This window comes from Ornithorhynchus anatinus, chromosome 18 (assembly GCF_004115215.2).
Source record: "Ornithorhynchus anatinus isolate Pmale09 chromosome 18, mOrnAna1.pri.v4, whole genome shotgun sequence".
Lineage (NCBI taxonomy): Eukaryota > Metazoa > Chordata > Mammalia > Monotremata > Ornithorhynchidae > Ornithorhynchus > Ornithorhynchus anatinus.
This window is the reverse complement of record NC_041745.1, coordinates 25,968,326-25,993,684: the sequence shown is the minus strand read 5'-3', so window position 1 is coordinate 25,993,684 and position 25,359 is coordinate 25,968,326. Positions and strand designations below refer to the sequence as shown.

General features: G+C 42.5%; 1 protein-coding gene across 8 annotated transcripts in view; it reads right to left on the bottom strand.

Moving 5' to 3' along the window:
* The window catches only part of CTBP1 (C-terminal binding protein 1), a 330,982-nt gene that overhangs the window by 40,165 nt on the left and 265,458 nt on the right, over window positions 1–25,359 (bottom strand). The gene's annotated exons all lie outside the window — the stretch shown is intronic.

The window sequence follows — 25,359 nt, the reverse complement described above, 5'->3', positions numbered from 1 at the left end:
CCAGTCTAGGAGGAGGACGTGGGCCACGGGTCGATGGTGAGATAAACTAGCTGGAGGTACAGAGAGTAGGATGGCAACAAAGGGCTAGGATATAGGGGGAGATCAGCGAGGTTAGGTAAAGCATATATGAAATTGATGAACAATTATTTATATTGACTCCTAGTTCATACTTCCCTCTACTGCTTAATGGAAATGTTCATTCCACGGTTCCCCACTGTCCAATAACCTCTAATCATTGACCGATCATCTCTGCTTCAAACAGAAACTCCATACCTTTGGCTTTAGGGCACTCAATCAGTTCTCGCCTTCCTCTCTAACTTGCTCCTCTCCCTCTACAACCCAACCAACACCCTTCACGCTTTTAAAACAGACTTACTTACTGTGACTCAATCTCCTCTTTCTTATGGTCAACTCCTCACTCATTTCCTCCTTTGGCCTGGAACTGCCCCTGGCCACTTCATATTCAACAGACCACCATTCCCATCTTCAAAGCCCTACTAAAATCATATCTCTTCAAGAAGCCTTCCTTGACTAACCTTTTGTCTCCCACTACTATTGTTTTGGCAATGCATCTGGGCCCATACCCTCTAAGTACTTTAATACTCACTCCAACCCCACAGGACCTCTGCACATATTCTTATCCTATATCGAGTCCCCTAATCTGTAATTTATTTTAACATCTGTCCCCACAACTAGAGTATAAGCTTCTGGATGGCACAGACTGTGTCTGCCAATTCCATTAGATTTTACTCTTGAGTGCTTAGTACAGTACTCACTACGCAGTAACCATTCAAACATTTTTTTATGGTATTTGTTAAGCGCTTACTACATTCCAGATGCTGTACTAAACGCTGGAGTAGATTCAAGCTGATCAGGTTGAACACAGTCCATATCCCACGTGGGCTTCACAGTCTTAATCTCCATTTTACAGACGAGTTAACTGAGGCCCAGAGTAGTGAAGTGACTTGACCAAGGTCACTCAGCAGACATGTGGCGGAGGCAGGATTAGAACCCAGGTCCTTCTGACTCCCAGGCCCATGCTCTATCCACTAGGTCACACTGCTTGATTGCCGGATTGTAGCAACCGAGCTCTGACATGCCCGAAGACTTTAGAGAGGCTTTCTGAAAGCCTGAACAAACTGGGTGATGGTGAGGCAGGATTTCACTTTCAATTTTGGGCCAGGAGCAAGAGGTCCCAAAGTCAAGGGAGGAGATGAAAAGCAGAGGTGGTGGACTCCGCCTCTTACTCATTTCGCAGGGGTTGAAAATTAGAGCCAACATTTTGGCTACCTCTGGATCCCTACTGGCTCTAGGCAGCTATTGGTTACCCAACCCACACATGAAGATTAGCTCATGCTCTCAGGACCAGAAGACTTGAATGGAGAGGAGTTCAAAGGTTGGACAAATTCTCCAGTCAAGTGGAAAAACTTCCTTTCTGCAGTCTCTTCATCTGCAAATCGTACTACAACTCCACCTTCGGTAGTGTGGTGATATTTTGCTTTGAATCACTTCAGCAAAGGTTAAACAATAGGTTAACGCTGTTTGATGTAACAGTAGACAGCACATAAAATAATGTCATATCAAGCTGCCATATGATTTGGGATGGAGTCCAATTTATACTATGTAAACCTATGGGAAAAACAAACCCCAAGATGAAGTCCCATTTCAAGGAACATAATTCCACTGAATCACAAAGTACATCTGTACTGAAGTACAACTGGCTGTCCATCCACCTCCTCGACGAAGATAAATTCCTTAATATTGGATTTAAAGCATTAATCACCTTGCCCCCTCCTACCTTACCTCATTGCTCTACTATAGCTCAGCCTGCACACTTCACTCCTCTAATGCCGAGCTCCTCACTGTACCTCGATCTCGTCTATTTAATAATAATGTTGGTATTTGTTAAGCGCTTACTATGTGCTGAGCACTGTTCTAAGCGCTGGGGTAGACACAGGGGAATCAGGTTGTCCCACATGGGGCTCACAGTCTTAATCCCCATTTTACAGATGAGGTAACTGAGGCACCGAGAAGTTAAGTGACTTGCCCAAAGTCACACAGCTGACAAGTGGCCGAGCTGCGATTTGAACCCATGAACTCTGACTCCAAAGCCCATGCTCTTTCCACTGAGCCACACTGCTTCTCTATTTCACCGTTGACTTCTCGTCCACGTCCTATCTATGGACTGGAATGCCCTCTCTCCCTATTTGACAGACGATCATTCTTCCCATCTTCAAAGCCTTATTGAAGGCACATCTCCTCCAAAAGTCCTTCCCCGACTAGTCCTTCAATTGTTCTTCTCCCACTCCCTTGTGTGTCACCCTTCCACTTGGATTTGCACCCTTTAATCACCCCTTCCTCAGCCGCACAGCACTTTGGTACATATCCTCTAGATTGTAAACTCACTGTGGTCAGCGAATGTGTCTATTCATTGTTGTATCATACTCTCCCAAGCACTTAATATAGTGCTCTGCGCTCAGTAAGCATTCAATAGATACGACTGAATGAATGAATCTGTGATTTATTTCTTTTTATTAATGTCCATCTCCCCCTGTAGACTGTAACCTCATTGTGGGCAGGGAACTTGTCTACCAACTCTGTTCATTTATTCATTCTATAGTATTTATTGAGCACTTACTATGTGCAGAGCACTGTACTAAGTGCTTGGAATGTACGAGTCGGCAACAGATAGAGACAGACCCTGCCCTTTGACGGGCTTACGGTCTAATCGGGGGAGACGGGCAGACAAGAAGAATGGCAATAAACAGAGTCAAGGGGAAGAACATCTCATAAAACAGTGGCAAATAAATAGAATCAGGGTAATGTACATCTCATTAAACAAAATAAACAAAATAAATAGGGTGATGAAGATATATACAGTTGAGCAGACGAGTACAGTGCTGAGGGGGTGGGACGGGAGAGGGGGAGGAGGAGAGGGAGGGGAGGAGAAGAGGGTTTAGCTGCGGAGAAGTGAAGCAGAGGGGCAGAGGGAGGGAAAAAGGGGGGAGCTCAGTCTGGGAAGGCCTCTTGGAGAAGGTGAGCTTTAAGTAGGGATTTGAAGAGGGGAAGAGAATTATATCGTCGGAGGTGAGGAGGGAGGGCATTCCAGGACCGCGGGAGGACGTGGCCCGGGGTCGACAGCGGGATAGGCGAGACTGAGGGACGGTGAGGAAGTGGGCGGCAGAGGAGCGGAATGTGCGGGGTGGGCAGTAGAAAGAGAGAAGGGAGGAGAGGTAGGAAGGGGCAAGGTGATGGAGAGCCTTGAAGCCTAGAGTGGGGAGTCCCCAGTACAGTGCACTGCACACAGTAAATGCTCAATCAGTATGACTGAACATTTGAATGGAAAACTGGGGAGAAGGAAGCCAGGTATGGGTGACAGGGGAGCAGAAAAGCCCTTAGGAACAAAAAAGGGAAACAGACAATGGAAGATGGGTGGCCGGAAGGGAATCAGAGCGTAATTTTTCCTAACTCATAGGGCCCAGTCATCATGTTGGGGCTTGCTCTGGAATGGAACAAAAATGGAACAAAATGCAGGGAAATCTATGGGAAAATGTACATCAGGTTACAACTGCTCAAGATACTGCCATATTTTTGAGGAACACGTCATGAGGTAGGCCTCAATATTTCAGGCTAATGAAGAAGAAGAAGTAGGAGGTGGAGTTGTGCTTTCAATAGGTTTAAGTGGTGACATTTAAGGAAGACAATAAAGGAATGCTGTCATAGTTAAAGAGTCAGAGTGAAACACAGGACAGAGTATAGAAGTACAGCTCAAGAAGGATAGTAGATAGATAGGAGAGGGAAAAAAAAACCCATAAAAGCTAAATGTATGGAGGAAAAGACAGAGGAACAGCATACAGATTTCAAAGTTTATATAAAATGCATAACTGTCACAAGGAAAATACTCATTGAATAAGATGGTCATTGTCATTTTCATCATTTACTAAATAGCTATACTAGTCACCTTCTAAATTACTGAATGCAATAGTGCTGGCTGCCTTGAATTGCCACTAATGAGAGTCACTTTTTTTCATTTAAGATCTAGACATAAGCTCCTTGTGGGCAAGGAATGTGTCTGTTTTATTGTTAGTTTATACTCTCCCAAGCGCCTAGCACAGTGCTCTGCACATCATAAACGCTCAATAAATCCCACTGATTGATCGACTGACTTAAGACATGTAAGAAATTAAACTGCTGAGAAACAGATTAGGGCTGACTTGTGTGAAGCAACTCAGAAGGATGAATACATGACGTCTCTGTTCACAGCAACCAAATTTCAAAGTCTTCGCCTTGATTAAGCATGCACCTTTTCTAAGGGAATGAAATCTCCTTTCCTTATTTCTGCAAGAAAAAACCATCTCACCCACCAGTTGCTGGTTATAATGTTAAATCGCCCCTACTGTGAATATTTCAAACCACCTTTTACAGTTTCAAATACACCCAGTTCTCCTGTAATGTGGGGGCTGCAGAACTCCAAATTAAGAAAAGCTAACATTATAGCACCCACTCTGTCTCCTACACCTAGCATATGTGCAAAACCTTTTCTCCTGATACCGTGTTTTGCTGACACTGTCAAATGTGCCCTGATTCTGCAGTAACCTTCACGGGTAGTGAAAACGTGCACTGAGAGAAAACTTTCTATTATTGGGAAATATGTTGTTGGAAAAAATTATAGAAAACTTTGCATTTACAAAAAAACTCATGTCAGTGGAGTTTAGTACTACAACAGACAAGTTTTAACTGGGGTATGGTTATTTTTAAGAATGGCAGTAATTTTTGAGCACTTACTGTGCATAGAACATTACACTTAGGAGAGTAGATTAAAATGGACATCATCCCTGCCCTCAAAGATCAAAGCCCATTTTGATTACTACAGAGGTGACTGTATCAATCAGTCAATGAATGGCATTTTCTGAGGGCTTACTGTGTGAAAAAAACTGTACCAAGTGCTTTTTTAATGGTATTTGTTAAGTGCTTACTGTGTGCCAGACACTGTACTAAGTGCTGGGGATAGATATAAGCTAATCAGGTTGGACACAGTCCCTGTCCCACATGTCACAGAGAAGTGAAGTGACTGGCCCAACGTTACAAAGCAGACAAATGGCAGAGTTGTGATTAGAACCCAGGTTCTTCTGACTCCCAGGCCCATGCTCTATCCACAAGGCCATGCTGCTTCTCGTGCTTGGAAAAGTACAAGAGAGTAAGTAGATAGTACCCATGACCCCAAAGAACAGAGTCACTCTTGATTACTAGGTAGCTAACTGTAGCCAACCAAGGACAACCTAAACACTCTTCTTTGGCTTGGTCATATTTTCATCATTTAAAGTCCCCATTCTGTCAGGGGCAGCAGAAGAACACTGCTTTTTTTTTTTAAAAAAAAAAACACTATCACAATTTTTTTTTTAAAAAAAAGGTGCATTTGGGAAGAATCAGATAACCTTCAGGGGTGGAGTGGGTATCAGGAAAACATACACAGTCAAAAACCGCAGATAAAGTACTGTTCACTCAGTTCCCCCTCAATGTGTACTCCCAATACCCAGTATGGTTAAACTGTTCTTAGAGAATTAGGGAACACTTAAAGGACAACATAAGCTACTTGGCGACTGTGATACTGGAAGAAATGGGTAGCGTGCAGGGCACTACAACACTTGAGAACTATACAGTGAATGTTCATGTAATGAGAATCTAGGTGAACTTCAGAAAACATATGTTTTGTCATCTCCCAATTTTCAAAAAGCCCCCCAAACAAGACAAAGGACTGCCTGAAGGGAGAAGGTGCTCTCAATAATACCATTTTAAAAAAATGGGAATCAAACAAAATCTAAAGAAAAATGCACCACCGTACAACTTTTGTCCAACCATTCCAAGTGGCCCAAGTCTCTCCCACCCTCAATGTGTGGTTAAAATGTCATGATTCATTCAATTGTATTTCTTGAGTGCTTACTGTGTACAAACCACTGTACTAAGCGCTTGGGAGAGTACATTTTTTAAAAAAGAGACAAACTAGAGCACCAGGCAGAGGAAGCAACCCCAAGAAAAGTTAAAAGGGATGCATCTTTGGCTGGAATGGGCTTAGAGAACAGGTGCTTTCTAAATGGCAAGCCTCCTGGCAAAATGTGGTCATTTTTCAGTGGAAATACCATCCCCATGCCCCAATTCACTTATTGGGCAGTGGGAATCCTTTCTTCTCATTGGTTGCCCTTGTCAGCACCCATGACTCAATGCACAGTGAGTCAGGATTCCAACCACTTGGGCTGTGGACACAGGAATGTGCCTGAGCCTAAAAAGGTCTAATTTATGCCTGAAAAACAACTGGACCTGCCAATCAGGCCGTGTGCCTGATACGCATACTGACCGAGTGGCGGATGAGATTCAGAGAGCTCCCAGGGGCCACTCTGACAGCCCAAGTCAAAAAGCTCCTCAGCCGAGGTGGAAATTTACCCCACCAGCCAGAATCCCCTGCCTTACATACTGTAGGGAGTCTCTTTCAATAATGATAATGATAACAATAATGATATCTGTTAAAGACTTACTATGTGTCAAGCACCGTTCTAAGAGCTGGGGTAGATACAAGCTAATCAGGTTGGACACAGTCCTTGACTCACATGGGGCTCACGGTCTTAATCCCCATTTCATAGATGAGGTAACTGAGGCATAGAGAGTGAAGGAATAATGATATAATTGTATTTTTTTAAGCACTTAGTCAAGCACCATTCTAAATGCTGGGGTAGATATAAGGTAATCAGGTTGGACACAGACCCCTGTCCCACTTGGGCCTCACAGTCTTAAAATCCATTTTACAGATGAGGGAACAGAGGCCCAGAGATGGTTCTTTAATAATAATCATATTTGTTAAGCGTTTACTATATGCCAAGCACTGTTCTAAGAGCTGGAGTAGATACAAGGTAATCGGGTTGGTCTCAACCCCCTTTTACAGATGAGGGAACTGAGGCCCAGTGAAGTGAAGCAACTTGTCCAAGTCACATAGCAGACGAATGGCAGAGGGAGGATTAGATCCTATGACTTTCTGATTCCTGGGCCCCTGCTCTATCCATTAGGCCACGATGCCTCTCTAGGAGTGCTTTGTTCCCTTTTGCAACCTCAACTGATAGGATAAGGTCCAGCTGTCACAATGACAGCCAGTCCACTGGACTGGGCTTCAGCTTCCTGTGATGCCCTGTGGAACAGTCATCCTTGTGGCAAACGGTGGAATGTTTAATACTTGTTACCACGTGGAAATGGAACAACATGCTGAGTAGCTCAACTGTGCAGGGGGTAACATCCCCCCAGGAAGGAGCACATCAGAGAAACTTCCGAAGGGGACGGTGGCTGCTATCAGTGTTGCCTCAGAAAACTTTAAGGTGGGTGACTTTCAAATCAACTGGGGAGCTTGCAGGGAGTCTGCCTAATAGGGGTTAAGCGCCAGATTCTGTGAGGTTTTGTTGATGTTAACTAATTTATTACCTTGCAAAACCACACCGGAATGGGAGAAATGGCACTTAACTTACTCCTCATAGGCCAACTCCATTATGCTGCTTCACTGTGCCCACTGGGCAATATTCTGGGGTATCAAGCAGAGCAGCCAGTTGGCAGTTTAGGGGGAACCTGGAAAAGCAATACCGCAAGATTCACATTCCGTTAACGTTTTGGGTCGATGAGGCATATTCCACATGTTGTGCTGAGCCCATCTGGTTTTTCCATTTTCTACATGAAGGTTAGAGACTATTCAAAATTTGGACAAAACTGAAGGAAGCTGTAATTGGACAAATAATAATTATGGCATTTAAGCGCTTACTATGTGCCTGGCACTGTTCTAAGCGCTGGGGTGGATAAAGTAAAGAGGGTTGGACACAGTCCCTGTACCACGTGGGCTCACAGTCTCAATCCCCATTTTACAGATGAGGTAACTGAGGCATGAAGAAGTGATGACTTGTCCAAGGTCACACAGCAGGTAAGTGGCGGAGCTGGGATTAGAACCCATGACCTTCTAACTCCCAGGTCCATGCTCTAGCCACGAAGCCATGCTGCTTCTTGAAACTGTACTAACCCAGGAGGCTGCCAGAGACATGCAACTGAGGTGCATCTTCCCCTCCAAACTCTTTGTGGGCAGGGAATATGTTTACAAACTGTTGCACTGTACTTTCCTTTGTGCTTAGTACAGTGTTCTGCACACAGTAAGTGCTCAAAAAATACCACTGTTGGACTGATCATCAGTAACACCCAGAGAACTGCTAATGCAACCAAGCTAAATAAAATTCAAATGAAAAAAAAAAAGGTAAAGAAAGCCCCAGCACATGAGCACATGTATTAAGACATATCTGCTGTGTGTCCTTGGGTAAGTCACTTAACTTCTCAGTGCTTCAATAACGTCATCTACAAAAAAACAGGGATTAACACTCTGAGCCCCACGTGGGAGAGGGACTGTGTCCATACTGATTTGCTTATATCCATCCCAGTGCTTAGTAGAGTGCTTGGCACTTTATGAGCACTGAACAAATGCTATTAGTATTATTATTACTATTCAGTCTCCATATAAACTCACAATTCACAATCAGTGACAACAGAATAACCCCTATGTTAAAGATTTTTCTGCCAAGAACTTTGAGGCATTTCTCTTATTTACATTATATGAAACACACCAGGAAACAATGATCTGATCAACATTAATCTTTACCCAGGTGGATCTCTAGAGAGTCGACCATCACACATTTTCAACAACAACAAGCCTCCTGTTATCATTACTGGAGCAGAAGACTGGGAGGAATAGGCCAGAGGTCTAATCCAATCACGCCATTTCAATCAATTAATCACATTTATTGAGCACTTACTGTGTGCACGGCAACTGTACTAAGCGCTTGGGAGAGTACAACACAACAATAAAACTTTGAGCTCATTGTGTGCAGCAATGTGTTTGTTGTTATATTGTACTCTCCCAAGAGCTTAGCAGAGTGCTTTGCATGCGGTAAACGCTCAATAAATACGAATGGCTGAATAAGTCACATTCCCTGCCCACAACAAGAGAAAAAACTTTACCAGCTGCAAAGAGTTGCCACAACCTGCATGAGGCAGAATGTCTACAAAACTTTGAAAGAATGTTTCTAACCTTAATATCAATAGATATTTATCGACTGCTCACCCTATGCGAAGCACAGTACTAAACACTTGCACCGGGCACTTTGTAATAACAGCAATACTAACAATAATGGTGATACCATTATTACCACATGAAATTGCCAAAATCAATTAATGGTATTTGACTGCTTTCTGGGGGCACAACACTATTACTAAGTGCTTGGGAAAGTACAATACAGCAGAGTTGGTAGACAAGATCACTGACCAAATGGAGCTTACAATCTAGAAGGGGAGATGGACATTAAAATAAATGGCAAAAAAGGGAAATAGAAGAGTGTAAATTTATGTATCTAAGTGCTGTGGGTGGGGTGGATATTAAGTGAATATCAAGTGCCTAAGGTGTACAGATGTAAGCTAGACTGTAAGCTTGTCTCTAGACTAAGCTCACTGTGGGCAGGGAATGTTTCTGTTTATTGTTATAGTTTACTCTCCCAAGCACTCTGCACAGTTCAGTGCTCTGCACACAGTAAACTCTCAATAAATCCAACTGAAGGAAAATGTGAGGGCAGGGGAAATGAGGGTTTAATGGGAGAAGGCCTTTTGGAGGAGATGGGATTTTAATAAGACTTTGAAGGCAGGAAGAGCGGCAGTCTGTCAGACACATAGCGGGTGGGGGGTTCCAGTCTAGGAGGAGGACGTGGGCCACGGGTCGATGGTGAGATAAACTAGCTGGAGGTACAGAGAGTAGGATGGCAACAAAGGGCTAGGATATAGGGGGAGATCAGCGAGGTTAGGTAAAGCATATATGAAATTGATGAACAATTATTTATATTGACTCCTAGTTCATACTTCCCTCTACTGCTTAATGGAAATGTTCATTCCACGGTTCCCCACTGTCCAATAACCTCTAATCATTGACCGATCATCTCTGCTTCAAACAGAAACTCCATACCTTTGGCTTTAGGGCACTCAATCAGTTCTCGCCTTCCTCTCTAACTTGCTCCTCTCCCTCTACAACCCAACCAACACCCTTCACGCTTTTAAAACAGACTTACTTACTGTGACTCAATCTCCTCTTTCTTATGGTCAACTCCTCACTCATTTCCTCCTTTGGCCTGGAACTGCCCCTGGCCACTTCATATTCAACAGACCACCATTCCCATCTTCAAAGCCCTACTAAAATCATATCTCTTCAAGAAGCCTTCCTTGACTAACCTTTTGTCTCCCACTACTATTGTTTTGGCAATGCATCTGGGCCCATACCCTCTAAGTACTTTAATACTCACTCCAACCCCACAGGACCTCTGCACATATTCTTATCCTATATCGAGTCCCCTAATCTGTAATTTATTTTAACATCTGTCCCCACAACTAGAGTATAAGCTTCTGGATGGCACAGACTGTGTCTGCCAATTCCATTAGATTTTACTCTTGAGTGCTTAGTACAGTACTCACTACGCAGTAACCATTCAAACATTTTTTTATGGTATTTGTTAAGCGCTTACTACATTCCAGATGCTGTACTAAACGCTGGAGTAGATTCAAGCTGATCAGGTTGAACACAGTCCATATCCCACGTGGGCTTCACAGTCTTAATCTCCATTTTACAGACGAGTTAACTGAGGCCCAGAGTAGTGAAGTGACTTGACCAAGGTCACTCAGCAGACATGTGGCGGAGGCAGGATTAGAACCCAGGTCCTTCTGACTCCCAGGCCCATGCTCTATCCACTAGGTCACACTGCTTGATTGCCGGATTGTAGCAACCGAGCTCTGACATGCCCGAAGACTTTAGAGAGGCTTTCTGAAAGCCTGAACAAACTGGGTGATGGTGAGGCAGGATTTCACTTTCAATTTTGGGCCAGGAGCAAGAGGTCCCAAAGTCAAGGGAGGAGATGAAAAGCAGAGGTGGTGGACTCCGCCTCTTACTCATTTCGCAGGGGTTGAAAATTAGAGCCAACATTTTGGCTACCTCTGGATCCCTACTGGCTCTAGGCAGCTATTGGTTACCCAACCCACACATGAAGATTAGCTCATGCTCTCAGGACCAGAAGACTTGAATGGAGAGGAGTTCAAAGGTTGGACAAATTCTCCAGTCAAGTGGAAAAACTTCCTTTCTGCAGTCTCTTCATCTGCAAATCGTACTACAACTCCACCTTCGGTAGTGTGGTGATATTTTGCTTTGAATCACTTCAGCAAAGGTTAAACAATAGGTTAACGCTGTTTGATGTAACAGTAGACAGCACATAAAATAATGTCATATCAAGCTGCCATATGATTTGGGATGGAGTCCAATTTATACTATGTAAACCTATGGGAAAAACAAACCCCAAGATGAAGTCCCATTTCAAGGAACATAATTCCACTGAATCACAAAGTACATCTGTACTGAAGTACAACTGGCTGTCCATCCACCTCCTCGACGAAGATAAATTCCTTAATATTGGATTTAAAGCATTAATCACCTTGCCCCCTCCTACCTTACCTCATTGCTCTACTATAGCTCAGCCTGCACACTTCACTCCTCTAATGCCGAGCTCCTCACTGTACCTCGATCTCGTCTATTTAATAATAATGTTGGTATTTGTTAAGCGCTTACTATGTGCTGAGCACTGTTCTAAGCGCTGGGGTAGACACAGGGGAATCAGGTTGTCCCACATGGGGCTCACAGTCTTAATCCCCATTTTACAGATGAGGTAACTGAGGCACCGAGAAGTTAAGTGACTTGCCCAAAGTCACACAGCTGACAAGTGGCCGAGCTGCGATTTGAACCCATGAACTCTGACTCCAAAGCCCATGCTCTTTCCACTGAGCCACACTGCTTCTCTATTTCACCGTTGACTTCTCGTCCACGTCCTATCTATGGACTGGAATGCCCTCTCTCCCTATTTGACAGACGATCATTCTTCCCATCTTCAAAGCCTTATTGAAGGCACATCTCCTCCAAAAGTCCTTCCCCGACTAGTCCTTCAATTGTTCTTCTCCCACTCCCTTGTGTGTCACCCTTCCACTTGGATTTGCACCCTTTAATCACCCCTTCCTCAGCCGCACAGCACTTTGGTACATATCCTCTAGATTGTAAACTCACTGTGGTCAGCGAATGTGTCTATTCATTGTTGTATCATACTCTCCCAAGCACTTAATATAGTGCTCTGCGCTCAGTAAGCATTCAATAGATACGACTGAATGAATGAATCTGTGATTTATTTCTTTTTATTAATGTCCATCTCCCCCTGTAGACTGTAACCTCATTGTGGGCAGGGAACTTGTCTACCAACTCTGTTCATTTATTCATTCTATAGTATTTATTGAGCACTTACTATGTGCAGAGCACTGTACTAAGTGCTTGGAATGTACGAGTCGGCAACAGATAGAGACAGACCCTGCCCTTTGACGGGCTTACGGTCTAATCGGGGGAGACGGGCAGACAAGAAGAATGGCAATAAACAGAGTCAAGGGGAAGAACATCTCATAAAACAGTGGCAAATAAATAGAATCAGGGTAATGTACATCTCATTAAACAAAATAAACAAAATAAATAGGGTGATGAAGATATATACAGTTGAGCAGACGAGTACAGTGCTGAGGGGGTGGGACGGGAGAGGGGGAGGAGGAGAGGGAGGGGAGGAGAAGAGGGTTTAGCTGCGGAGAAGTGAAGCAGAGGGGCAGAGGGAGGGAAAAAGGGGGGAGCTCAGTCTGGGAAGGCCTCTTGGAGAAGGTGAGCTTTAAGTAGGGATTTGAAGAGGGGAAGAGAATTATATCGTCGGAGGTGAGGAGGGAGGGCATTCCAGGACCGCGGGAGGACGTGGCCCGGGGTCGACGGCGGGATAGGCGAGACTGAGGGACGGTGAGGAAGTGGGCGGCAGAGGAGCGGAATGTGCGGGGTGGGCAGTAGAAAGAGAGAAGGGAGGAGAGGTAGGAAGGGGCAAGGTGATGGAGAGCCTTGAAGCCTAGAGTGGGGAGTCCCCAGTACAGTGCACTGCACACAGTAAATGCTCAATCAGTATGACTGAACATTTGAATGGAAAACTGGGGAGAAGGAAGCCAGGTATGGGTGACAGGGGAGCAGAAAAGCCCTTAGGAACAAAAAAGGGAAACAGACAATGGAAGATGGGTGGCCGGAAGGGAATCAGAGCGTAATTTTTCCTAACTCATAGGGCCCAGTCATCATGTTGGGGCTTGCTCTGGAATGGAACAAAAATGGAACAAAATGCAGGGAAATCTATGGGAAAATGTACATCAGGTTACAACTGCTCAAGATACTGCCATATTTTTGAGGAACACGTCATGAGGTAGGCCTCAATATTTCAGGCTAATGAAGAAGAAGAAGTAGGAGGTGGAGTTGTGCTTTCAATAGGTTTAAGTGGTGACATTTAAGGAAGACAATAAAGGAATGCTGTCATAGTTAAAGAGTCAGAGTGAAACACAGGACAGAGTATAGAAGTACAGCTCAAGAAGGATAGTAGATAGATAGGAGAGGGAAAAAAAAACCCATAAAAGCTAAATGTATGGAGGAAAAGACAGAGGAACAGCATACAGATTTCAAAGTTTATATAAAATGCATAACTGTCACAAGGAAAATACTCATTGAATAAGATGGTCATTGTCATTTTCATCATTTACTAAATAGCTATACTAGTCACCTTCTAAATTACTGAATGCAATAGTGCTGGCTGCCTTGAATTGCCACTAATGAGAGTCACTTTTTTTCATTTAAGATCTAGACATAAGCTCCTTGTGGGCAAGGAATGTGTCTGTTTTATTGTTAGTTTATACTCTCCCAAGCGCCTAGCACAGTGCTCTGCACATCATAAACGCTCAATAAATCCCACTGATTGATCGACTGACTTAAGACATGTAAGAAATTAAACTGCTGAGAAACAGATTAGGGCTGACTTGTGTGAAGCAACTCAGAAGGATGAATACATGACGTCTCTGTTCACAGCAACCAAATTTCAAAGTCTTCGCCTTGATTAAGCATGCACCTTTTCTAAGGGAATGAAATCTCCTTTCCTTATTTCTGCAAGAAAAAACCATCTCACCCACCAGTTGCTGGTTATAATGTTAAATCGCCCCTACTGTGAATATTTCAAACCACCTTTTACAGTTTCAAATACACCCAGTTCTCCTGTAATGTGGGGGCTGCAGAACTCCAAATTAAGAAAAGCTAACATTATAGCACCCACTCTGTCTCCTACACCTAGCATATGTGCAAAACCTTTTCTCCTGATACCGTGTTTTGCTGACACTGTCAAATGTGCCCTGATTCTGCAGTAACCTTCACGGGTAGTGAAAACGTGCACTGAGAGAAAACTTTCTATTATTGGGAAATATGTTGTTGGAAAAAATTATAGAAAACTTTGCATTTACAAAAAAACTCATGTCAGTGGAGTTTAGTACTACAACAGACAAGTTTTAACTGGGGTATGGTTATTTTTAAGAATGGCAGTAATTTTTGAGCACTTACTGTGCATAGAACATTACACTTAGGAGAGTAGATTAAAATGGACATCATCCCTGCCCTCAAAGATCAAAGCCCATTTTGATTACTACAGAGGTGACTGTATCAATCAGTCAATGAATGGCATTTTCTGAGGGCTTACTGTGTGAAAAAAACTGTACCAAGTGCTTTTTTAATGGTATTTGTTAAGTGCTTACTGTGTGCCAGACACTGTACTAAGTGCTGGGGATAGATATAAGCTAATCAGGTTGGACACAGTCCCTGTCCCACATGTCACAGAGAAGTGAAGTGACTGGCCCAACGTTACAAAGCAGACAAATGGCAGAGTTGTGATTAGAACCCAGGTTCTTCTGACTCCCAGGCCCATGCTCTATCCACAAGGCCATGCTGCTTCTCGTGCTTGGAAAAGTACAAGAGAGTAAGTAGATAGTACCCATGACCCCAAAGAACAGAGTCACTCTTGATTACTAGGTAGCTAACTGTAGCCAACCAAGGACAACCTAAACACTCTTCTTTGGCTTGGTCATATTTTCATCATTTAAAGTCCCCATTCTGTCAGGGGCAGCAGAAGAACACTGCTTTTTTTTTTTAAAAAAAAAAACACTATCACAATTTTTTTTTTAAAAAAAAGGTGCATTTGGGAAGAATCAGATAACCTTCAGGGGTGGAGTGGGTATCAGGAAAACATACACAGTCAAAAACCGCAGATAAAGTACTGTTCACTCAGTTCCCCCTCAATGTGTACTCCCAATACCCAGTATGGTTAAACTGTTCTTAGAGAATTAGGGAACACTTAAAGGACAACATAAGCTACTTGGCGACTGTGATACTGGAAGAAATGGGTAGCGTGCAGGGCACTACAACACTTGAGAACTATACAGTGAATGTTCATGTAATGAGAATCTAGGTGAACTTCAGAAAACATATGTTTTGTCATCTCCCAATTTTCAAAAAGCCCCCCAAACAAGACAAAGGACTGCCTGAAGGGAGAAGGTGCTCTCAATAATACCATTTTAAAAAAATGGGAATCAAACAAAATCTAAAGAAAAATGCACCACCGTACAACTTTTGTCCAACCATTCCAAGTGGCCCAAGTCTCTCCCACCCTCAATGTGTGGTTAAAATGTCATGATTCATTCAATTGTATTTCTTGAGTGCTTACTGTGTACAAACCACTGTACTAAGCGCTTGGGAGAGTACATTTTTTTAAAAAAGAGACAAACTAGAGCACCAGGCAGAGGAAGCAACCCCAAGAAAAGTTAAAAGGGATGCATCTTTGGCTGGAATGGGCTTAGAGAACAGGTGCTTTCTAAATGGCAAGCCTCCTGGCAAAATGTGGTCATTTTTCAGTGGAAATACCATCCCCATGCCCCAATTCACTTATTGGGCAGTGGGAATCCTTTCTTCTCATTGGTTGCCCTTGTCAGCACCCATGACTCAATGCACAGTGAGTCAGGATTCCAACCACTTGGGCTGTGGACACAGGAATGTGCCTGAGCCTAAAAAGGTCTAATTTATGCCTGAAAAACAACTGGACCTGCCAATCAGGCCGTGTGCCTGATACGCATACTGACCGAGTGGCGGATGAGATTCAGAGAGCTCCCAGGGGCCACTCTGACAGCCCAAGTCAAAAAGCTCCTCAGCCGAGGTGGAAATTTACCCCACCAGCCAGAATCCCCTGCCTTACATACTGTAGGGAGTCTCTTTCAATAATGATAATGATAACAATAATGATATCTGTTAAAGACTTACTATGTGTCAAGCACCGTTCTAAGAGCTGGGGTAGATACAAGCTAATCAGGTTGGACACAGTCCTTGACTCACATGGGGCTCACGGTCTTAATCCCCATTTCATAGATGAGGTAACTGAGGCATAGAGAGTGAAGGAATAATGATATAATTGTATTTTTTTAAGCACTTAGTCAAGCACCATTCTAAATGCTGGGGTAGATATAAGGTAATCAGGTTGGACACAGACCCCTGTCCCACTTGGGCCTCACAGTCTTAAAATCCATTTTACAGATGAGGGAACAGAGGCCCAGAGATGGTTCTTTAATAATAATCATATTTGTTAAGCGTTTACTATATGCCAAGCACTGTTCTAAGAGCTGGAGTAGATACAAGGTAATCGGGTTGGTCTCAACCCCCTTTTACAGATGAGGGAACTGAGGCCCAGTGAAGTGAAGCAACTTGTCCAAGTCACATAGCAGACGAATGGCAGAGGGAGGATTAGATCCTATGACTTTCTGATTCCTGGGCCCCTGCTCTATCCATTAGGCCACGATGCCTCTCTAGGAGTGCTTTGTTCCCTTTTGCAACCTCAACTGATAGGATAAGGTCCAGCTGTCACAATGACAGCCAGTCCACTGGACTGGGCTTCAGCTTCCTGTGATGCCCTGTGGAACAGTCATCCTTGTGGCAAACGGTGGAATGTTTAATACTTGTTACCACGTGGAAATGGAACAACATGCTGAGTAGCTCAACTGTGCAGGGGGTAACATCCCCCCAGGAAGGAGCACATCAGAGAAACTTCCGAAGGGGACGGTGGCTGCTATCAGTGTTGCCTCAGAAAACTTTAAGGTGGGTGACTTTCAAATCAACTGGGGAGCTTGCAGGGAGTCTGCCTAATAGGGGTTAAGCGCCAGATTCTGTGAGGTTTTGTTGATGTTAACTAATTTATTACCTTGCAAAACCACACCGGAATGGGAGAAATGGCACTTAACTTACTCCTCATAGGCCAACTCCATTATGCTGCTTCACTGTGCCCACTGGGCAATATTCTGGGGTATCAAGCAGAGCAGCCAGTTGGCAGTTTAGGGGGAACCTGGAAAAGCAATACCGCAAGATTCACATTCCGTTAACGTTTTGGGTCGATGAGGCATATTCCACATGTTGTGCTGAGCCCATCTGGTTTTTCCATTTTCTACATGAAGGTTAGAGACTATTCAAAATTTGGACAAAACTGAAGGAAGCTGTAATTGGACAAATAATAATTATGGCATTTAAGCGCTTACTATGTGCCTGGCACTGTTCTAAGCGCTGGGGTGGATAAAGTAAAGAGGGTTGGACACAGTCCCTGTACCACGTGGGCTCACAGTCTCAATCCCCATTTTACAGATGAGGTAACTGAGGCATGAAGAAGTGATGACTTGTCCAAGGTCACACAGCAGGTAAGTGGCGGAGCTGGGATTAGAACCCATGACCTTCTAACTCCCAGGTCCATGCTCTAGCCACGAAGCCATGCTGCTTCTTGAAACTGTACTAACCCAGGAGGCTGCCAGAGACATGCAACTGAGGTGCATCTTCCCCTCCAAACTCTTTGTGGGCAGGGAATATGTTTACAAACTGTTGCACTGTACTTTCCTTTGTGCTTAGTACAGTGTTCTGCACACAGTAAGTGCTCAAAAAATACCACTGTTGGACTGATCATCAGTAACACCCAGAGAACTGCTAATGCAACCAAGCTAAATAAAATTCAAATGAAAAAAAAAAAGGTAAAGAAAGCCCCAGCACATGAGCACATGTATTAAGCCAATGCCTGATAAAGTACAACCCGCATGCTATTCTTGTAAGATTCAACCTCTCTTTTGTTCCTTTAAAGTTCCCCTTTTAGACTCTAAGATCATTAAGGCAAGCGAACATGTTTGCCAACCCTGTTGTACTGTACCCTCCCAAGTGCTTAGTACCATGCTCTGCTCAGAATAAGTGTTCAATAAATTCAACCAACTGATCAATTCTCAACATACGGTTCGTATCACAATACAGTTTGTGTGTTGCCAAATGGCCACTGACCTCATTGACCAACTTTTTAACTATTTTACGTGGTATCAGCTCTTGTAACCTATAGCTAGTCATAAACAAATAAAAAGATGCCAGGTAATGCCAATAGATCTTTAGATTACTATTTTTCATGTAGAGATTAAGATGGAAAAGTATGCTATCCAAACACATTTCATAGATTGCTCATAAGGCTGCATGTTCAATCGCAATTGAGAAGAAACATTGCCTAGTGGAAAGAGCAAAGGCCTGGGAGTCAGAGGATCTGGGTTCTAATCCCAGTTCTGTCACTTGTCTGCTGTATGACTCTGGGCAAGTAACTTAACTTCTCTGTACCTCAATTTTCTCATGTGTGAAACTGGGATTGAATCCCACTCCCTTCTAGTTAGACCAGGATCCCCCTGTCCCATGTGGGACAGGGACTATGTCTATGCTGATTATCTTGCATAATAACAATCAATTTAATAATTATGGTATTTGTTAAGTGCTATGTGCCAGGCACTGTACTAAGCACTGGGGTGGACACAAGCAATTCAGGTTGGACACAGTCCCTGTCCCAAATGGGGATCACAATCTCATCTACTACACTGCTTTAAGTACAGTGCTTGTAACATACTAAGTGCTTAGTGTCACAAGCTACAGTTCACAAAACATTTCCTCATTAAAGACTGTAAATGAAAAGGCTCTCAATTTTTACAGGAAAGTTTCTTCACACTATGGAATGCCCAAGAAGGACTCTCGTAGGCTTTTTATTAATAAATCTATAGATTGCTTAAAATGCAATCTGTTAGAATCCAATACCATTTTCACTGGAAGAATGTGCCTTAAAACTATTCCATTATAGACACTAATGCTCACCACAGTTACCTTCTGCAGATTAAGTGTTTTCACATAAATTTGTAACATTAAAAAAAGTCTTCCTTACATCTGAATGTGTAGTTTTTGTGAGCATGACAAAATTGAAAAAAGTCTTCTCACTCTACACTGTGGGGTAGGACAATATTACGAAAACCATGGTTCATAATGCTACATTTGATCAGCAGTGTTACTCCTGGAAAATTTTAAACCAGCTGAAATCTGTTTTTTCATTTAGCTGGCAGGAAGCAAAATGACTGTTCAATTGCCTTCCTACTCTTAGGACTAAATACTATTTTATAACCCAAACTTGTTCAGTGAAAGGCCTCTTTGTTCCAACTCTTTCATAGTTGGGTGCTTAAATCTGATTAAGATACTATAATATGTTGCCAAGTACTAAATACCCTGCCTTCATACCAGTTTTTCTTAATTACAGTATTTCTATGTTTATTATTTGTGTTTCAATAAGAAAGTTACTTCTTTGTCTCTCATTTTCCCCCCAAGTGTTTGATTCCTTAGCAAAGTTATAATGGTGTATTTTAGAAGTTTAATGACTTGTTTGGAGTTTTTGGTTTCAGTTAAGGATCAAATAAAATAAATGAAGATGAGGAAAAAAGCCTCAATGTTTTAAATCTGAGCAGTTTCAAAAGAGCAAAATAATCATTTACTTGGCTTCTTTGTTTTCATTTACTTTAATCTTGCCAGAGAAACAGGATTTCAGATCAGTTTAGCTGGACATGGATGCTTTATTTCTAAGTAATTAGATTTTTCTAGAGAATAAAATGTTAGGAGTTCTCAGGGCTGGATGAGGAGTCCCAGATTAAGGAAAAAAAAAAGGGGAGACACGAGGCTTGAAAAAGGGGAGAGAGATTACAAGGATCCACAGGTGGTGTCATACACAAAGACACATCTACATCCACTCATATCACTAGCAAAATTCACACAAATAATCAATCATATTGACTGAGGGCCTGTGTGCAGAGCACAGTATTAAGTATAGTATATTATAACAGTGTGCATAGATACATTCCCTGCCCACAATTGGCTTACAGTCTAGAGAAGTAGCATGGCTTAGTAGAAAGAGTACAGGTTTGGGAGTCAGAAGTTCTAATCTTGACTCCGCCACTTGTTTGCTGTGTGACCACGGGCAAGTCACTTAACATCTCTGTGCCTCAGTTACCTTATCTGTAAAAATGTTTTTTTTTTTAAAGTGGGACAATCTGATTACCCTGTATCTACCCAGGGTTTAGAACAGTGCTCAGCACATAGTAAGCGCTTAACAAATACCATAATTATTATTATTAGAGAGGAAGACAGACATTAGTAGAAGTAAATTAAATGTGGATATGTTCTTAAGCGCTCTGGGGCTGACAGAAAGGTGAATAAAAGGTGAAAATCCAAGTACAAGGGTGACTCAGAAGGGAGTGGGAGAGGGGGACATGATAAATTAGTTGGGGAAGATCTCTTGGAGATTAGTTTAAAATAAGGCTTTGAAGGTGGGGAGGGTGAATATCTGTTGGATATGAGGAGGGAAGGCTTTCCAGGCCAGAGGTGGGACGTGGGCAAAGGGTCGGCGGCGAGACAGATGAGTGCTTAGCACAGTGCTCTGGACAGAGTAAGTGCTCAGTAAATACGACTGAATTAAGTGAGTAGGTTGGCAATAGAGGAGCGAAGTGTGTGGATTGGACTGCAGTGGGAGAGCAGCATAGTGAGGTAGGAGGGGGCAAGGTGATTGAGTGCTTTAAAGCCTATGGAAAGGAGTTTCGGTTTGCACAGGTGGATGGGCTACCACTGGAGATTCTTGAGGAGTGGGAACACATGAACTGAATGTTTTTGTAGAAAAGTGATCCGGGCAGCGGAGTAAAGAAGATAGGAGAGGGGAGAAACAGGAGGCAGGGAAGTCAACAAACAGGCTGATGTGATAATCAAAGCAAGATAGAATAAATGCTTGGATTAACATGGTAGCAGTTTGGATGGAGAGGAAAAGGAGGATTTTAGCAGTGTTGGGAAGGTTGAACGACAGGATCTGAGGACAGACTGAATTTGTGGGTTGAATGAGATGAGGGTAATGTCAAGGTTACGGGCTTGTGAGGCAGGGAGGATGGGAGTGCTGTCTACATGTAGGGAAAGTCAGCGGGAGGACAAGGTTTTGGTGGAAATATGTATTCTCTTTTGGTCATTTTATGTTTAAGGTAGTAAATGAAATATTGGGACTTATCAAATAAAATCAATCCATCAATTTTATTTATTGAGCACTTACTGTGTGCTGATCAGTGCAATAAGCCTTTAAGACGGGACAATTTAACAGGTTGGTAGACATATTCCCTGCCCATAATGACCTTGGAGGGAGCTCATTTTAATTAGGTTTAATACACTTTCTAACTTTAGATGAGCACTTAAGGTGTGCATTTTTTTTTTTGGCCAGAGAGTGCAATTCTCATCAACACTGTTAGGAGTAAAGTCTCAAATTAAAAGATAAACCAATAGTTTGTCAATTTGACTTTTTTTCAGGGAGGTACTCAATGGGCTTCAACGTCCAAATTTGGAGAGCTCCCAGCATCCTTTTAGATGAACTAGGAATGTATGGGATTTGAGTGAATAAAAATAAGTACATAAGAGATAAAAGACAAGTCACTCTTTTTCTGGGCTGGTCCTCCTCCTCCTTGGGTCGGTTCTTATCGTCCTTCCTGTCTTGAAAATAATTCTATCTGTCCTCCCCCAGAAAAAGATTTTCCTTTTATTCTTATATGTCCACAAAGGAAACAATTCCACCTCATGCAGAGTGACTTGGAGAAGAAGTGAGAAGTGGCGTGGCCTAGTGGAGTGAACACAGGCCTGGGAGTCAGAAGGGCTGGGATTCTAATACCAACTGTGCCAATTGCTTGCTGTGAAACTTTGGGCAAGTCCCTTCACTTCTCCGAGCCTCAGTTTCCTCAACTGTTAAATGAGGGTACCTATTCTCCCTCCTACTTACACTGTGAGCCCCATGCGGGACAGGGACTGTGTCCAACGTAATTAACTTGTACCTACCCAGTGCTTAGAACAACGTCTGACATGTAGTAAGCACTTATATACCTTAAATAAATAGATATTGGTAGTTTCTTTTCTGAATGAAGAGCCTTTTACCTCATGGATACTCAAAACCACGTTATATTTGTATTTGGCGGCTGGGAACGGAATTTAACAGCTCTGTGAAAATTCACTACATTGGCTATTAGAAAAGAAAAAACTCTGAGCTCGATGTAAAAAAGGATGACCTCATTGGCTTTTTCAATCACAAAGCATTCACACTATCAGGAAATTAAATAAAATAAAAAAAGCACTTGCGTTCAAAATACTTTTCCTCTAAGAAATTCCTCAACAAAGAAATCTGACCTACTTTTAAAGGATTTCCAAGTTGGTGAACAAATCTGCTGGCTCTGCTTAGGAGCAGGATTTTAAAACATTCAGTTAATACTCATTGCTATTTTCTAATTTAACCTAAGAAATAAAACTATAGTTACACAGCATAACATGTCATTAAGGATTTAATATTATTGGTCAAGGAAGTGAGAGGAATCAAAAAGAAAATATTGCATTATGATTTTCCAGTGTGGTGATGTTGGACTTTAGCTCTAAATATTGGATAACAAAATAATGCTATGACATAATAATGCACAGCTGCTTGATGCATTTTCATTCTGAAATTTGGAAAATTTAACATTCTGGATTCCTTTAGAGCTTCCTTAAGGTAGATTTCCTAGTTGCTAATTCTAAGGACTACTCAGCTGTGTTAGGAATGCAAAGAGAGGGAGGAAAACATGGCATTACCACAGTGATTACGGCTGTTTTCTAATCAAAGATTTGGAAAACTAAGTATTCTCTAGAAATCTTTTGAATGCTGAACTAATTTGAATGGCTAACAAAATGATGATATAACTATATGTTACGGTTCAGGGAAGTCTCAATCCTCACTTTTGGAAAAAGTTTTGAGATAGAGAAACCAGAAGAGCAACAATGAGAGGTACAAGCAAAAAGAAATAACTCATTTTTCAACTAAAAAACCTTTTTCAAATAATAAGTTCAGGAGCTCTGTTCAAAAAATATCAGAAAAACAGATTTTTTAAAAAAATTTCCAACATAGGAATGTGTCTGTTTATTGTTATAATTGTATTTTCCCAAGTGTTTTGTAATAATAACATAAGTTAATCAAGTTGGACATAATCCCTGTCCCACATGGGGTTCACAGTCTTAATCCCCATTTTACAGATGAGGGAACTGAGGCCCAGAGAAATGAAATGACTTGCCCGAGGTCACACAGCAGACAAGTTATGGAGCCGGGATTGGAATCCATGACCTTCTGACTCGCAGGCCCGTGCTCCAGCCACTAAGCCAACCTGCTTCTCAGTGCCCTACACAGAGTAAGTGCTCAATAAATACGACTCAAAGAATGAATAAAATATGAGTTACTGAGCACCCTCCTGGAGACAGAACTGATCAGCTTTCAAGGGTTAATTGTTCCAATCATTTCAGGGCAAAAACTCACAGCATGTGATTTATTTCCCATAGATATATGAACCAAGTCCAGATTAAATTTCAAAGTCCATGGGATGTGCCAATAAACTCCAAGCTACACTTACTTTAGAATTTAGTAGAGACAAGGCCACCTCTGGCCCAAAGCCCCGTTTTCTATAGGAGCTGCAGGAGTGGGCAGAGCTCAAAAGCCATATGGCCTGAAGCTCCACTATGATCAGCTCACCGGAAGTCGGAGGAGGAAGCCCTGGGTTCAGCTTAACCTCCCATGTTGCCAGAAATCTGCTTTTACAATCTTTAAAATGCTGGAGAGGCTGTAGCCGATTCTAATTTAAGATTATTGCCTCGAGTGGAACGTGACTCTTTTCCCCCTTGTTCTACTTTCCCTCTCCCTAATTTATTTTCATGTCTACCTCTCCCTATACACCGGAAGCATCTACCAAACTCCGTTGTATTGTACTTTACCAAGCACTTAGTTCAGTGTGCTGTGCACAGTAAGCATTCAATATATTCCACTGTTTGTTAACAACTCTGCCTTTTTTTTTTTTAACCAATTTTAACTGATTTTGTTGCCTAACATTTTTTCTTTGTATGTCTTAGATTATGGGAAGCAAGTGTGGCCTAGTGGACAGAGTCCGGGCCTGGCAGTCGGAAGAACCTGGGTTCTAATTCCGGCTCTGCCGCTTGTCTGCTGTGTGGCCTTGGGCAAGTCACTTCACTTCTCTTTGACTCAGATCCCTCATCTGTAAATGGGGATAAAGACTGTGGGACATGGACTGTGTCCAACCTGATTAGCCTCAATCTACCCCAGTGCTTAGTACAGTGCCTGGCATAAAGTAAGCGCTTAAATACCATTACCAAAAAAAGGTAACTAATGATATTGCAAACTACCCCAGTGCTTAGCAAATACTAACTGTTTAATACTCTAACTTTCATTTGCAAAATGGGCAACATAGTGCAAGTGGATCGAGGAATGAATAGTGATAATGGACTGGTCAGTCACCTCAAGCCTTCCCTCTCCATTATCCTCTCTATAGCAGTAACAGTATTTTGTTAAACTCTCAGTCTAGGCAAAGGCTTGTATTATGGGCTAGGACTAAAAACACAGATGAAAATTTAACAGTCCCTGGCCTACAAGGGGCTCCGAATCTCTACAAACCAAGTTTGCATTTTTGAGGCTTTTATATTGTGCTGACTTTAAAAAAAAAAAAAAAAAAAGGAATAACAGTATCCTGGTGTGAATCTTATTCTTTCCGAGAATTACTGACATTTAAACTCAGGATTTCAGATATTTCAATATTTAATAGAGAAGAGGAGAGCCCTAATGGAAAGAGCACGGGCCTGGGAGTCAGGGGCTCCACTGCTTACCTGTGTGACCTTGGGCAAGTCACTTGCCTTATCTGTGTCTTAGTACCCTCATCTGCAGAATGGGCATTCAATACCTGTCCTTCCTCCTACTTAGATCTTGAGCCCCATGTGGGACTGATTATCTTCTACCCCTGTGCTTAGTACAGTGCTTGGCTCATAGTGCTTAACAGAAGCCACAATTACTATTATTATAATTATTAATCAATGCCAAATGTGAGATGTTTACGCAGTTCCCACTAAACAGACTTACACTTATGCTGATTACAAAGAAACACAGACATTGCCTGTTTTGTAAATAAACAAATATGCGTTCATGATGC